This window comes from Schistocerca gregaria, chromosome 7, assembly GCF_023897955.1.
Source record: "Schistocerca gregaria isolate iqSchGreg1 chromosome 7, iqSchGreg1.2, whole genome shotgun sequence".
Taxonomy (NCBI): Eukaryota; Metazoa; Arthropoda; class Insecta; order Orthoptera; family Acrididae; genus Schistocerca; species Schistocerca gregaria.
Window position 1 is genome coordinate 425,726,121 of NC_064926.1, and position 17,484 is coordinate 425,743,604.

Genomic DNA, 17,484 nt, shown 5'->3' on the forward strand with positions numbered 1-17,484 from the left:
TTAGAGTGGTCCTTCGGCGTTATATTCATGCATGCGTCAATGTCACACCCCTCCGTGATCACAGGAAAACGCGAAAGAGAAGAGCTAGAAAAGCTAAGCACTCTTTGCTTCTTCAGATCGCGTTGAAATTTTGTCGGGTGTTTTTTTTTATGATCCCTAAAGGTTCCGCCCTGTGCACCAGAGGTGAGATCACATTCAATGAGATTGCAGCCTCGTCATGTCCGTTAAAAAAGGTTGAATCGCCGAGAATTTATTTCTATTGCTCACCGCACTGCAAATTCTCGTTTTCGACCGCGATAGTTGGGAATCAGTGTCTAAAGGAAAGGGTTGGTTTCGCTCCGGCTATTATGCCACCCCCTGACGCCTTTCCGTGTGATTGCGTGCGGTGATGTGAATGAAAGGATTCCTTGGCCAATCGTAAGAGAACCGAGTGATTTCAAAGTTGGGTGTCGCGGTTCTGACCTTCATCTCAGAGTCGTCAAAAGTGGTGAAATGTGGGTAAGAGGGGCTGTGACGAACTCCCCATGGTGTGACATGTCCACAGAGGCGTTGGGCAGAATTGTGGTGAAATTTATGACACCAGTTCTCTTCGCACGCGTCAACACCTTGCTGTTTGAAGTGTCGTCCAGTATAAGGGTGACATCCACCATTGGAGCTTGCAGACACCTTTAAGCCAAATTTCAAACTTATGAGTCACCATGGGAGATAATTATGAGGTTTCGGAAAGATGATCTTTTAATTCTGTTGCAGTGAATGTTACTAAGCTACTATCCCCGAACCTGGATGCCATTACCAGTTAAACTTGGTCTATTTAATAGCTTCGAGTAGCAGCAAAAATTTGACTGGTAATATGTAGCGTAATTACTAACGAAATTAAAATTTAACATGCTGTCCTAATCTACTCATTAAGGGGTATACCGTTATGTTAAAAGTTTAACACAGTAAGACGAGAATTACAGTTAGAAACTTGATACAGCGTAATTGACAGCACACAGATACCCGGACTTTATTCAACCAGTATCTGAGAATGAGAGCACTTCGCGACTTCCAAAATACTTCACACATAGTAGCAAAAACCGAGCAAGGGGCGCAGTGGTTAGCACACTGGACTCGCATTCGAGAGGACGACGGTTCAATTCCGCGTCCGGCGATCCTGATTTAGATTTTCCGTATTTCCCTAAATCGCTCGAGGCAAATGCCGGGATGGTTCCTTTGAAGGGCACGGCCGACTTCCGTCCCTAATCCGATGAGACTGATGACTTCGCTCTCTGGTCTCCTCCCTCAAAAACAACAACAACATAGTATCAAACCTGTATCACACTTTTTCTCTCTAACACCTGTCGACAAATTGCGAAAGAAATATAGTTAGTCACTTACTTCATTTTTGCTGTTCCTGATGTACAACTTCAGCTTCAGCCATGACGTTTTAACTTATCGCTTCTTTACTAATAATTCTTTTCACAACATACTCAGCAGACTGTATCTACGTATATCACTGAATGTAACTGCCAAGTTATATCTTTGTACGACACATAGTTCAGGAGATATGACATCATAAACTTCGAGAAGCGTGAAAACCTGCTTTTGCTTAAAGCGGAGCGCATATAACCCTGTATTTCATAATGAGAGCACTTAGTGGCTTCCAAGAAACTTAAGCTAATTTCAAACCCTTTCTAAATTTTTTCTCTTACATTATTAATGCCAGATATTTAATATATTAAGTCATTTGTGAAGCAATCAAGTTTGAAGTTGTTTTAAACATGAGAGTTCGATTCTTCAAAAAAGCGGCGTTTACTGGTATCAGATTGTGCCAAAATTAATGGTGTAAACTCGTACAGCTCAAAGCACACGATACTAGAAGCAAAAAAGTCACAACAAACATGGGCGATAAAACGCGTATCTTAAAGAGCTATGAGCACTTCTTCATCTTCGATACTATGGGGCAAACCTCTTCTACTCAGAAACCTGCGTTCCATATTTTGAGAAAAACTCACAACAAATGGAATAACAACTCATTGAATAACTAGCTACGATCACGTTTAGCTCTCGGAGAATACGTGACGTAGGTGCAGAGAACGAGCCTAAAGGCGAGCGCCATTGTTTGTGCCTCCATCTAAACAATATGTCTCAGTAGAAACGCATACCTTAACCCTCCGAGTCCCAACAATATGAAAACAAATATAATTATAAAATTTTTCACATACTTAACTTTTATTATCATAGTAAGCAAATAACACAAGAAGAAATTGGCAAAAAATAAACAATCCGTTGTTTAAAGTAGATGGTTTCACTTTGAAACCATTGGGACATACAATTTTCATCCAACCATCTTTTCATGTGATATATTTGAAAGCAAATTCGCATTAAGTAAATACATAAGTATAGCAGATGTCACTGTCGATGTCTCTCGACAATGAAGGACGTAGTCGGATAGTTTCATAAAATTTAAAAAATCAGTCTAAAACAATTGTTTATTGCCCAGATTGCTTACATAATTATAAATTAAAATATGATGACTAGGCTATTTTCAGTTGTCAATGCAGTCATTCTCAGATCTGCGAACAAGCACAAAAAGTTGAAAATCGCCTTAGGAGAAACTCCTTTTTTACAGAATAATCTTCAAGCTTAGGATCTTTGTAGAGGAAAACAATTAACAAAAAGGAACCATTTTTTACTTGAAGCTTATACTGTAAAAAAATCCTAAGAAAACTTCCTCTTTTTTGTGCTTGTTCGCAGATCAGAGGACGGTTGCATTGACGACTGAAACTAGTCTAGTCATCAAATTTTAACTTACATACCTGTACGCGGTCTAAGCAATTAAAAGAACTTTGAAAACATATTTTCAAAATTTTAAGAAATCAATTCAGATTGCTTTCTCTTTTCTTGAAAATATCAGCTATTACTAGTAGTTGGATGGAACGAACCAGGAATCGAACCTCGAATTTTGGATGTGTAATCTGACACCCACTCAGCCACGCAATAAAACCTTATAAAAGAAAAAAAATAAGTCACTACAGTAATAATAATGTGTTCTAACAAAGGGATCGCGCCTACTCGTCATCGCCGATTTGTGCTGTGGTTTAACCAGAAATGAAATAAACAGACGTAGGGACACCAGATCGCCAAGCGTGTAGAAAGAAAAGCATTTTTCGCGCGAGTCGGGTGAACATGAGCCGTTTTATAAGGGGCGATCAAAAAGTGTCCGCTTGAGGACGTTGCTGCCATGTAACGTAACGTAGCGCGACTCCGATGAGAGTATACACCGATCAGCCAGAACATTATGATCCCCTATCTAATAGCTAGTATGTCCACTTTTAGCACGGACAACAGCGGCGACGCATCGTGGCATGGAAACAATGAGGCCGCTGGAGAGAGTTGGCACCACATTTGCACACAGTCACCCGATTTCCGTAAATTCCGGGAAGAGGTAGGAGGAGGGGGGGGGGGGGGGGAGGGGAAAGAGGGCGACGAGTTCTGACGCCACATTCAGTCACATCCCAGATGTGTTCGATCGGGTTCAGATCTGGCGAGCTGGGGAGTCAGCACATCAATTGGAACTCGCCACTGTGCTCCAAGAACCACTGCATCACACCCTGGCCTTCTGAAGGCACGTTATTTTATTGAAAACTGCCACTGCTGTCGGGAAACATGATCGTCATGAAGAGGTATACGTGGTCTGCAACCAGTGTACGATACTCCTTGGCCGTCGTGGTGTCTTGCACGAGCTCCACTGGACACATGGATGCCCATGTGAATGTTCCCTAGAGCATGATGGAGACGCCGCCAGCTTGTCTCTGTCCTGTAGTGCAGCATCAAGGAGCTTTTCCTCTGGAAGACGACAGATTCCTGCCCCTGATGAAGAAGGTATCGGGACTCATCGGACCATGCAACTCTGCCACTGCACCGAAGTCCAGTGCCAATGGTCACGTGCACATTTCAGTCGTAATTGCCGATGTCATGGTGCTAGTGTTGACACACACATGGGTCGTCGGCTGCAGAGGCCCATAGTTAGGAGCATTCGGTACACTGTATTTTCAGACACTTGTGTTCTGCCCAGCATTAAAATCGGATGTTAGTTCCACCGCAGTTCGCTGACCATCTTGTTTTACCAGTCCGCCCAGCCTACGATTTTTTTTCTTTGAGTTTTGATCCCCCTCCAAGGGGGCGGGCGGGCTGACAGCAGCTTAGTATGCGCTCTCAGCCTACAGAATTTGTTTTAAAAAGACGAAGATAATAACTACTAAAAACAGGCGATAAAATCGGAGACTTAAATGGTAACATGACGGAAAATCGTGGAACTTAAAACATAGAATAAAGGGTTGATGATGTTAATAAAATACATATGAAGCAGGCGGTCTTGTTTCTGTTTGCAAGAGATACAAAATTCACACCCAGCGACAGTATGATTTCTGTTCGCAACATGTTGGAAAGATGGACAACACTGACCATTCACTTGAACACTGCACTAAAAAATTGGCATAAATATGATACACCACAGCCGAGGACAGATGGGGGGAACTCCGGCAGATGATGGGAAAGGAAAAACGGGGCGGGAAGGAGAAGAAAAAACGAAGTGGGGGGAAGGGAGGAAAGGAGTCTATGGCAGATGAGGACCCATAAGAGGGGAGCGGGTGCTGGGCAGATGTGACAGGGAGTGGGGAAAGGCAGAGGAGGGGTATACAAAAGGAGGGAGAGGGGAGGCAGAGAGAGGTTAGGTGGGGAGAAAACATGATGGAAGGGAGGGAAGAGGGAGCCCGGGGAAAGGACAGACGAAAGGGGGGGGGGTGGCGTGGGGATCAGAGTTGATAGGACGGATAAATGGAGGGACAGAGGGAGAGTTGACAGAAGCCACCTTGGGAAAGGAGATGAAGGGTGTAGAGATGGAGGGTAGGAGGGACACAACAGTGAAGGCATGGCAGAGGGCTGGGATTGGAGAGGAGAGTAGCAACCAGGGGATGAGGGGGATCAAGGTGGCCGGAGGTGTAGCGTATGCGAATATGTTCGAGGAATAGGAGCAGATGGGGGAAAGGAATCAGCTCATAGAGGATCCGCGTGGGGGACGGGAGGCATATAGGGAAGGCGAGGCGGAGTGCATGGCGCTCGAGGATCTGGAGGGACTTGGGGGGCAGCCTACGATGTCCGACATCTGTAATGAGGTGCGGCTGCCCAATGCCACTGCTTCCGGGCATGGTTTCACCTTGGTTTCGCCACGTCTTGAAGACACTCAAAACCTCACTCATCGAACACACAACATGTCGTGCAGTTTCTGAAATGCTCAGGCTGGGCCTCTGGGCCATCACAGTCTGCCTTCGGTCCAACAGATAGGTCGTGCGCCTTCCCCACTCTACCCACAGACAGCACTCTTACTGCCTGGACGGGTTTATATCGATAGTAGGTCGGTGGTCATAAATGTTATGGCTGATCAGTGTATGAACACCACTTTTAGGTGAGGAATTAGTGTGGAATTGGTGTCTTTCCGTCGTGCCTGCGGTACATGCGGAAACGTGAACTATGGGGACGTTATTACCAAAAGCGTCGAAACAAGACGACGCGCTGTTATCCCTTTATTGGCTGTCGAAGGAGAAACGCTGGCAGAATTCTTCGAAGCATGAAAATTGTCTATGGGGCAGCATGTCTGTCAAAAACCACATCATGGGACAAAGGGTGCTGCTGTTTGATGATAATGCACGTCCCCATATCGCAAATGTGTAACGCATAACTTACGCCAACTTAAGTGGGAGACATTCGAGCACTCACCCTGTAGTTCTGATCTCTTCCCATGTGATTTCAAGCCTTCAATCCAGTAAAAAAAGTTTTAGAAGGGTCGACGATTCCTGTCGGAGGAGGAATTGAAGCAGGCAGTTACGGACTTCAGGGAGCAGGAGGCAGAGTTTTACCAAACGGGTATTTTCAGTTTTGTGCTTCGGTGTTATGACTGCCTCATTGCTCACGGCAATTTTACCCGATTGACATACCTATTGTGGGCTGTACGGCCTTGCAACGGAATCTTTCTGATCGCCCCGTGTAAGTTAGCGTAGTTTCAAGACAATTGTTTTCGCAGCGGAAGGAGAACAGAACGCTAAAACGAGACTCGTGAGTTCCAGTCCCTAGGAGAAAACTAGTTTTTTTCAATTTTTACGTTAATTATACTACAAATAAACCCAAATAATGCTGAATATATGGCATTTATTACTATTTTCATAAAAGGCATGAAAAGGATAGGAAAAGGGAAATTTCGGGGTTGCAAACGGATATCCAGGAAGGGACTGTAAGGTTTACACGAGAACTTCGTGTATAAAATCAGATTCTTTTATTATTTTACGTTGATGATTTACACATAAAAACAGGGGAACTTATTGTTTATGTGGGGCTGCCGAGGGATACTCGAAGGTCAAAATGGGACTAACGGAAGTCCTGTACACCTTAATCATAATCTTTCTTTGGATAATTATTTGCAAAGTTCTCGTGGACATTGGTGATGTAGTACTTGCTTGGAATTTATTTGCATTCCTAAATTTTGGTTCAAATGGCTCTGAGAACTATGGGACTTAACTTCGGAGGTTATTAGTCCCCTAGAACTTAGAACTACTTAAACCTAACTAACCTAAGGACATCACACACACCCATGCCCGAAGCAGGATTCGAACCTGCGACCGTAACGGTCACGCGGTTCCAGACTGTAGCGCCTAAAACCGCTCGGCCACTCCGACCGGCAATCCGAAATTTTCTTTTGCCTTTCCTTTTCAGGTCTTTAATGAAGATACTGGTAAATACAATACAGTGAGCATTGTTCAGTTTATTTGTAACGCAAGTAACGTAAAAACTGAGAATTTAGAAAAATAAAGTAATACTTTCCACATAGGGTTTCGACTTCACGAGCCACTAATTACCGTTCTGTTCTTCTTCCGTTGCGCCAGCCGATGCCTTGAAACTACGATAACGTAAATGGCTCCTGTCTCGCACGACCCACGGCAAAATTGCTTTTATTTTCTAAACTCCTGGCCACCTCGAGCTCCCGCGTGTGCCATTTTCATTTATAGCCAAGCCCCGTAAATCTGGACGAAATGGGTGACGACGAGTCCCCTTGCAAGCCTAAGGCCAGTAAGAAACTACGAAATTTCGTTGATAAAGAAATTTGATCAAATATTCGTCATACTTCTTTGACAAAGGTCTTTGACGTAGTGGAAAAAGGGGTATTTCACAATCATCAAATATTTTGTCATAGTTACTTCAGAATGACAGTTACGAAGTAACAGAACAAATGGTTCAAATGGCTCTGAGCACTATGGGACTTACCTTCTGAGGTCATCAGTCCCCTAGAACGTGGAACTACTTAAACCTAACTTACCTAAGGACATCACACACATCCACGCCCGAGGCAGGATCCGAACCTGCGACCGTAGCGGTCGCAAGGTTCCAGATGTAGCGCCTAGAACCGCGAGGCCACACCTGTCGGCAGTAACAGATCAACCGCATATCAACTGTGAATGCTATTTTTAATGTTGTTAGTTTCATAGCTGCCAGTCACTAAACGGGGCATTGATTTTTCGAATACTAATACGAAATGTAATTAAACTAATATCCAATTTCCTGCTGATGCTAACATATACTATAATCTGAGTGCAATGTAACATTTACATTTCACAGTAGCCAAGTCGTAAGCGTATCACGGAAAACTCTTTAACACGAAAAATGATTTCTGACCTGATGTGTCTAAGTTCAAAAGGATGAGTATATCCGCGTGCTTGCCATGTACTTTCCGATGCTTCACGCAGACTGTATTTCGTTTCGCGAATTTCTTTACGGATTTCAGACTCACATTAATATATTCAGAACTAAGCAAGATTTTTCTATTCTTGGACATTTGCTGGTACAGTATTTACTCTTATAAAAAGACCTTTTCTCTTTGTCCTTACTTCTGTGCCTTGCGTGTACCTGTGAAGTTTGTCGCCTGCGACATTTAGTTCTCTAGCATGTCCGTCAGTGACGCTTTCTTCTTTATGTGCATATCGTAACCTACAGCTAACGCATGTTCCATTACATTTAGCACAAAACTCAATTCCTATTCACTTTCAACTACCACTGGAGCACCATCAGTGAATCGTATTCTGACGGTTTTCTGTTCTTGAGAAACAACAGTTCCGTAACACCATTTACAGCGAACAAATAAACATAAGTGGTGAACTTGCGTTACATTTTTCCATGGTTTGATTTCTTACAGGGATCTGTCAGTGAAGACTATTTTATTTCGCCTCGAAGAAAGAGATTGGGTTTCTATCTCCCTGCCTAAGAAAGGAAAAACGTTTTATTTCATTTCAGCTTATAAAACGCATTTCCATATGTATAGCGCCACAATAAGCTACGAAATATGATCTTGGTATTTTGAATATGCTTCTCGAATCCATAAACACAACACACAATCGTTTTGCAGTGTGTTCTTACATGTCAGCCGCTTGTAGTGGACATAAGGCGATCGGTTTCTTTGATAAAATCCAAGGCGAAGCGCTAGATTTGATCAAATAAATTTGACGAAAGGCAATTTTTGAGAGACGTTCCCTGCTACATTACGTCAAATATATAGGACAAACCAACTTTTTCAAAGAAATCTGATATTCTAATACCGACCTAAATAAAGGGTCCGGCAAAAAGACTTCCCGTGTTTCAAAAAGTAATAAAAAACAAGTAACTAAATAAAGATACAGAGAAAGTACTTTTATGTGTGAACAACAAATACTATGCCATTCTCCATTAGCTGGATTTAAAATTGTGCCTGGTAAATAGCGCCCTCCATTGCTGATACAGTGAAGAAATCTTTCCCGAAGTTGCCCATAGTTCTTCGTGTCATTTCCGGTGGAATGGCACCACTTCCTGGGTGAGTGACTCTGTAAGTGTTTGAAGGGCTGTGTGGCGTTTTTGTAGACTTATGCCTTTAAGGGACGCAGATAAACAAATTGCAAGGTGTTAAGTCGGATGACTTCGGGGGCCAGGCGATGTCTCCTCGCGAAGAGAGAAGACGTGCAGGAAACAACTCTTTCAAAATTTCTATAGGATGTGGAGAAATGTGAGCTATGGCTCCGTTTTGTTGGAGCAAGACTTCTCCCTCTTTATGGTCCGCAACAAATTGGTTTATGTTAGGTCTATTATGAATCGCTATATGACGGCTGTGGTTTCAAAAATGGTTCAAATGGCTCTGAGCACTATGGGACTTAACATCTGAGGTCATCAGCCCCCTAGAACTTAGAACTACTTAAACCTAACTAACCTAAGGACATCACAACATCCATGCCCGAGGCAGGATTCGAACCTACGGCCACATCGGCCGGCGCGGTGGTTTCAGTTGTACAATACACCATCTGTACTATTCAATGTGACTGACTGCACAAGTTGGAAAGTCAACAGTTGTGGCACTGTTACTTGGGTAAGTCCATCTACCACGGCAAGGTCATACCCGCAGGACTCATCACAAAAAATACGGCCTTGCGATAAACAATGCCGTAAACCCGCGCTACACATTCACCTTTGCAGAATGAATTTGTACCGGTTGACGAGCGTACGGATTTCCGTTGCCAATATTCTGTAGTTCTGCCTATTGACATGTCCTTTGGGGCATTCACAGAATGTTCCATGGTCATTTATTGTTCATGTCCATGCAAGCAAAAAATTCCAGAGCGATCTTTTGTCTTTCTGATAGGGCAGCAGGAAGCAGCTCCTAATCATGGGTAACCTTGTATGCATAGCAGTGCAGGATGTTTCGCACGATTTTATGCACAGTGCTCTCAGGTATGTCCAGTGTTCGGGCAATTTCCCGTGCACTGCATGTTTGTATATCACCACTCGACGCCTCTTGCAATGCTGTGGCGACATCTTCGACAGACGTTGGAGCAACAGCTTTCCTCTCTTTGCCACAGCGCACTTCACAAGAACCTGACTTTTCGTGCTTTGTAACATTGTTCACCAGACACTTGCAGTGCACGGGAAATTGGCCGAACACTGGACATGCCTGCGAGCACTTGCATGTCTTAGAAGACAAATGGTTCAAATGGCCCTGAGCACTATGGGACTTGACATCTCAGGTCATCAGTCCCCTAGAACTTAGAACTACTTAAACCTAACTAACCTAAAGACATCACACACATCCATGCCCGAGGCAGGATTCGAACCTGCGACCGTAGCGGTCGCACGGTTCCAGACTGAAGCGCCTAGAACCACTCAGCCACCAGAGGCCGGCCTTACAAGACATCGGACCTGTCCCTTTTGTCATACCCTTGAATGTCCGGAACTACTACAGGGCTACTGGCGCACAGTCACCGTTCTTGTAAAAGAGCTTTGTCGTTAGCGCACGATCCTTCACGGAGACAATTATGTTGGACGTCTCGGACGCAAACTAAGGAAAACCCTTGTGCTGCGCGTCTGATGGTGAGTAAAAACTGAGGCTTACAACACCACTGTCGGTCAATTTTTTTCCCATGACGTGTTCCCCTGCATCGATATTATGCATTCCAAATTGTTCAAATGGCTCTAATCTCTATGGGACTTAACATTTGAGCCGGCTGGTGTGGCCGAGCGGTTCTAGGCACTTCAGTCTGGAACCGCTCGACCATTACGGTCGCAGGTTCGAATCCTGCCTCGGTCATGGATGTGTGTGATGTCCTTAGGTTAGTTACGTTTAAGTAGTTGTAAGTTCTAGGGGACTGATGACCTCAGATGTTAAGTCCCATAGTGCTCAGAGCCTTTTGAACCATTTTTTGAACTTAACATCTGAGATCATCAGTCCCCTAGACTTGGAACTACTTAAACCTAACTGACCTAAGGACATCACACACATCCATGACGGAGGCAGGATTCGAACCTGCGACCGTAGCAGCTGCGTGGTTCCGGACTGAAGCGCATAGAACCGCTCGGCCATCGCGGCCGGCTTATTCTGTCCAAATTTGACGTCATTCTGAGCAGTGGTCCTCTTTCTACGGCGTTTTGAAACTCGAACTTTAATTATGGATACCCTGTACTTCTCCACAATGAAAGCACGATGCTCACGTAGCCAAGCCATTGAGCTTATCGAAAATGGCATGCACACCACTATCGATCGATACCCCCTCCCCAGGACACCTCACACAGTGAACTCTCCAAATACGGGAGGACACTGGACTCGCGTTCGGGAGGACGACTATTCAAACCCGCGTACGGCCATCCAGATTTAGGTTTTCCATGATCGCTGCAGGCAGATACCGGGATGGTTCCTTTCACAAAGGGCACGGCAGATTTCCTTCCTTAAATCGCTTGAGGCAAATGCCAGTGTGGTTCCTTTCAAAAACGGCACGGCTGATTTTCTTCCCCATCCTTGACTAATCCGAGCTTGTGCTCCGTCTCTAATGACCTCGTTGTCGATGGGAGGTTAAACAGTAATCTCCTCCTCCAAATACGAGAGGTCTTTTTGCCGGACGCTATGTCCTAGTGTCATATACCAGGTGTACCGGTATGAAATGAGCGTTTTTTTTTTTTGTGAAAATGAAACACTAATTTTGAATTGAAAAGTAAAAACATTTTATTCAAAGTACTACTGACCATTGCTTTCTATACATTTTGACCACCTTTCTGGCAATTTGTGGACACCACGCCAATAGAAATGTTCGTCTTCTGAAGCAAACCAATCAGACACCAAATTTTCGACTTCTTCGTGGGAATGGAAGTGTTTCTCAGCCAACGCGTGTCCCATTGATGAAAACAAATGGTAGTCGGAAGGGGCCAAGTCTGGTGTATACGACGGGTGGGGTAGCAGCTCCCAGTCAAGTGTTTTGTTTGTATCCCGAACCAGTTTTGCTTTGTGTGCAGGTGCATTGTCGTGTAAAAAAATTACTTTGCCATGTCTTCTGGCCCATTCTGGTCTTTTTTCGATCAATGCATAGTTCAAATTGATCATTTGTTATCTGTAGCGATTAGTATTCACAGAAGCTCATGATACACTACACCGAGCGAGGTGGCGCATTCGGGAGGACGACGGTTCAATCCCGTCTCCGGCCATCCTGATTAAGGTTTTCCGTGATTTCCCTAAATCGTTTCAGGTAAATGCCGGGATGGTTCCTTTGAAAAGGGCACGGCCGATTTCCTTCCCAATCCTTCCCTAACCCGAGCTTGCGCTCCGTCTCTAATGACCATGTTGTCGACGGGACGTTAAACACAAACCACCACCACCATCATGATACACTACACCTTTCTGATCCCACCAAACACAGAGCATTGTCTTCTTGCCGAATCGATCTGGTTTTGCAGTCGATGTTGATGGTTGTCCCTTATTAACCCATGATTTTTCCCGTTTAGGATGCTTAAAATAAATCCATTTTTCATCGCCAGTAACAATTCGATGCAAAATTGACTTTGAAGCAAAATTTGACAAATGGTTTTTCGGTTTTCCATCTGTCTTTCATTCAATTCATGTGGCACCCATTTTCCACACTTTTGGATCTTTCCCATTGCTTTCAAATGGCCAGAAATTGTTTGTTGTGCAACATTTAGCATTACTGCCATTTGCTTCTGACTCAAAGCATCATCTTCATCCAATATTGCTTGCAATTCGGCATCTTCGAACTTTTTTGGTGGTCTTCCACGTTCTTCATTTCTTACATCAAAATAATTATTTCTGAACCGTTGAAACCATCTTTTGCATGTTGCTTCTGATGGAGCATGATCACCATTTGCCTCGACAAGCATTCGATGCGACTCTGTAGCACTTTTTTTTCCAAATGAAAACAAAAAAATTGATGCTTTCCGCAAATCATCACTTTCTGGTACAAAATTCGACATTGTTAACACGATGAAAACATATGATGTTGTTTGTTCCATGACTTCATGTATACTAAATATCTTTGATAGATGTCATACCAACCAAACAAACAAAAATTAAGGCTCGTTCACAACAAATGTTCCCTATCGACACATTTGTATCTTAACGCTCGTTTCATACCGGTGCACCTGGTACTGTGACATAATAAAATTATGTTGCATATGGAAGCGGTGTCCGGTAAATCTATACACACACGTACCAACGACTAACCGGAAGGCTGCACTTGGGTCCATAAAGTCGTTGGGGGGGGGTGCCGTAGGTGTTGACGGTGAGTCTGCTGGTGGGAGCAAGTGGCAGGCAGAGGGGGCGTGGCGAGCGGCAGAGACGTGCGACGAGGCTTAACAGGCGAGCTGGCGACCGCGGCAGCTGCAGCTGCGGCTACTGCCAGAACCGCGCCGGACGTCCGACACACAGCCAGCGGTAGGTAAGTGCTGCGTCTCTGACTCGTCTACAAGCCAGCGTGCACCATTATCATCTGTGTAAAAGGGGGAGAAAGGAAAGGACAGGAACCGATGATATCAGCTGCATCGGGACTCTATGCAGATTCGGCGTTGACGAGCAAAAATGTTTGTTAGACCGGACTCCCATCTCGCATCTCCCGCTTGCGTTAACCACTGACAGTGTTTATCGCAAATGCGGCACGCGCCCCAGCCGACTCACATTCCCACCTACAGCCACCTATCTGCAGTCTACATCTATGTGATTACTCTGCTATTGACAGTAAAGTGCGAGGGTTCAATGTCTCTCTACCGTTCCACTCTCGAACGGCACGCAGGAAAAACGAGCACTTAAAGTGCGTGCCCCCTGATTTCTCTTATTTTATCGTGATGATAATTTTTCCCTATGTAGATGGGTGCCAACAGAAGGTCTTCGCAATCGCAGGAGAAAACCGGTGATTGAAATTTCATGACAATATCCCGTCGCAAAGAAAAACGCCTTTGTTTTAATGGTTGCCCCTCCAATTCACTTATCATGTCTGTGACACTATCTTCCCTATTTCGCGATAATACTGTGCTGTGCGTACTGTAAGACCTTCCGTACACACACCATCAGATTATTTGACTTGTCGCTCTAACGAAGTAGGCGAGTGTCAGCAATATGTCTCGTGGTCTTATCGTGGCGTGTTTATCTTCTGTCGTTAGGTCAGACGATAGAAATGCCACTTGCACGCTTAGAGTAGCAGATTGGCGGTGACTAACTTTAAACAGAACTTGATTAATTTTCACACATATTTATTAAAATAATAAAAAACATAGATATTACTTAACTTGATTCTGGATGCTGTTTACAATTGACAATCTGAAGTTCCTTTGGTCTTGGTACGTTAATCTTATTCTCACACACTTGACAAAGTGTCTATTCATTTATCTTCATGGCCATGTACAGGAATATGGTAATCTTATTAGGCGCAGACTCAAACTTGACTATAGACTGGTACAGACTAATGCAGACAAATGGAGACTCGTACAGACTGGTGCAGACTAATACAGACTGACTAATCGGAGGTCTGTACACTCGTTATAATACCTGGAGCGTTCAGGTATCACTGCGCAAGTGTGATCCGCGAATAGAAAAGGTTCTACGTTAGCAGCAATCTCATTGGCTGCGTTACATATTAATACGCGGATCGGCGGAAGCAGAATTTGGTCCATCTTTAAAGCAACGCCGTCTCGTAGAGCGGAGACGAACGAGCGCTGCGCCTGCGCTGTTGTGCTTAGCGGGGCGCGCTCTAGTGGGAAAGTTGTGTAGGCGCTGACTACGCGGAACTATGTACACAACAAATACAAAACGAGCTGCCCTTCTTTGTACTTTTTCGATGTCATCCGTCAGTCCCACTTGATGCGGATCCCACACCGCGCAGCAGTACTCCAGAATAGGGCGGACAAGCGTAGTGTATGCAGTCTCTTTGGTAGACCTGTTGCACCTTCTAAGTGTTCTGCCAATGAATCGCCATCTTTGCTTTGTTCTACCCACAATATTATCTAGGTGATCGTTCCAATTTAGGTTATTTGTAATTGTAATCCCCAAGTATTTAGTTGAATTTACAGTCCTCAGATTTGTGTGACTTATCGTGTAATCGAAATTTAGCTGATTTCTTTTAGTACTCACGTGAATAACTTCGCACTTTTCTTTATTCAGGGTCAATAGCCACTTTTCGCACCATACAGATATCTTATCTAAATCATTTTACAAGTCGTTTTGATCACCTGATGACTTTGGAAGACGGTAAATGACAGCATCATCTGCAAATAACCTAAGAGGGCTACTCAGATTGTCTCCATTGTCATTAATATATGTCAGGAGCAATTGAGGGGCTATAACACTTCCTTCGGGAACGCCGGATGTTACTTCTCTTTTACTCGATGACTTTCCGTCTATTACTACGAACTGTGGCCTTTCTGTCCATGTCCTCCATGCTCGCTAATTTTAGATTCCCGCACTGAAGACTGTGGATTTATTGCTCATTGAGGCGAATCACTTATATGAATGCGTGCAGCTGATATCATCGGTTCGCTCCCTTTCTTTTCCTCTCCGCCCCTCCCCTTCTCTACGTTCGATTTACATAATACGTATCACAGTCGCAGATTCCGTGTGGTTTGTGTTCCTTCGGATATCTTCGAAAGAACACACACCACGTATTTGTATAACTGAATGGCAATGAATCCACAACCTTCAGTACAGATGCATAATAGCGTTCGCTCTCTAGCGGGATATAAAATTAGCGAGCATGGAGGATTTAAAAGGGGACTGCAGATAGGTGGCACTAGATGGGAATGTGGGTCGGCTGGGGAGCGTGCTGGGGTAGTCCGAGCATTTGCGATAAACACTGTGTCCAAATGGCGCAGTGGTAACCGCAACTGTCTACTAAGGAGATCGCGGGTTCGAGTCCAAGTGTGCCACACATTTTCACTCGTCGCCGCCGATTACGCATGTAGTCCAGATACAGCTGACGCCATCTGTTCCTTCCATTTCCTTTCCTTTCCTTTCCCCCAGCCCCCCCCCCCCCTCTTCCCATCCACCGTCGATTTACATAACATCTATCATAGCTGCGGATTCCGCGGCGTGTCTGTTCTTTCGGACATGTTCGAAAGAATAGACACCCATGCATTAACATAATTATCATTTGCCTCTCGTCCTGGTCCACTGACGGATAGCGCCTGAAAATTGTTGCTGTCACTGTCTTCCGTACGAAGTAATGAGAGTTATAGAAAGAGGATGTCAAATTTAGTCCCTATTTCTAGATTTTCAGTAGCCTTTCAACACAGGTCCTCACAAGAGACATCTAATCGAATTGCGTGACTACGGAGTATCGTCTCAGTTGTGCGATAGGATTCGTAATTTCCTGTAAGAAAGGTCACAGTTTGTCGTAACTGACGGAAAGTCATCGAGCAAAACAGAAGTGATATCTGGTGTTCCCCAAGCAACTGTTGCAGGCCTTCTGATGTTCGTGATATAATGTACCAAAATGTAGATGAGTAGGAAAAAAAACCATAGCGTTCGACTACAGAATTAGTAGTCTGCTGCTTGATCGTCATCTCGTTTTAATATCTGGGCGTAACGTTGCAAACCAATATGAAACAGAACCGTCATGTAAGGATCGTATCGTGGAAGATGCATGCCCGACTTCAGTTTAGTCCGCCCCCGGTAGCTGAGTGGTCAGCGCGACAGAATGTCAATCCTAAGGGCCCGGGTTCGATTCCCGGCTGGCTCGGAGACTTTCTCCGGTCAGCGACTGGGTGTTGTGTTGTCCTAATCATCATCATTTTGCCGGCCGCGGTGGTCTCGCGGTTCTAGGCGCGCAGTGCGGAACCGTGAAACGTCCCCTTTGAAAAATTATACATGACTGTGCTTAAACTGACACACAGTATTTTTGGCGCAACGCAATCTGACTTCCAAAAATCCCTACGAAAGAATGGCCCTGATTAACATAAACCTATACGTTTCACAAATCACTTACCTCACAAAAATCTTCGTTACTCAAGCTACTGCAATACAGCGAGCGCCACTACTGCCAGCTAAATAAAAGATTCAAACTACTGAAGGCACTAACTACTGATAGGCATAGTTAGCAAATGAAAGATTTTAATACAGAACAAACAATGTATTTACCTTAATAGTCATTATATATATATATATATATATATATATATATATATATATATATCAATTCATGACACCAATTCTTACAAATTTCAAAACTCCGCCATCTCTCTCCCCACGTCCACCACTGCTGGCGGCTCACCTCCAACTGCGCAACGCTGCGCGCTGTTAGCATCCAGCTGCCGCTGCCCAACACTACAATGGCGAGTATTACAACAATGCCAACCAGCCACAGACTGCACACGGCACAGCCAGTGATTATCATACAGAGCGCTACGTGGCGGCGGCCTTACCAATAAAAAAAAAAACCTAAACATCCTACTTACAACCGTGCGACTGCTGCGGTCGCAGGTTCGAATCCTGCCTCGGGCATGGATGTGTGTGACGTCCTTAGGTTAGTTAGGTTTAAGTAGTTCTAAGTTCTAGGGGACCGATGACCACAGCAGTTGAGTCCCATACTGCTCAAGGTCATTTGAACCATTTTTGATTTCAGTTTCTTGAGAAAATTTTGGGAAAATGTGGTTCATTTCTAAAGCAGACCGCAT

The 17,484-nt window shown here is 44.4% G+C and overlaps 1 protein-coding gene across 2 annotated transcripts in view; it reads left to right on the forward strand.

Annotated features, from left to right (window-relative positions):
* Positions 1 to 13,170: 13,170 nt before the first annotated feature.
* LOC126281553 (uncharacterized) overlaps positions 13,171 to 17,484 on the forward strand; it is a 205,052-nt gene continuing 200,738 nt past the window's right edge. The window contains exon 1 of one of the 2 annotated variants that reach the window (XM_049980619.1): positions 13,171 to 13,258. The gene's annotated coding sequence lies outside the window, so the exon portion shown is untranslated. Of the gene's footprint in view, positions 13,263 to 17,484 lie in introns of both variants that reach the window. The other variant, XM_049980618.1, reaches the window with a different exon arrangement.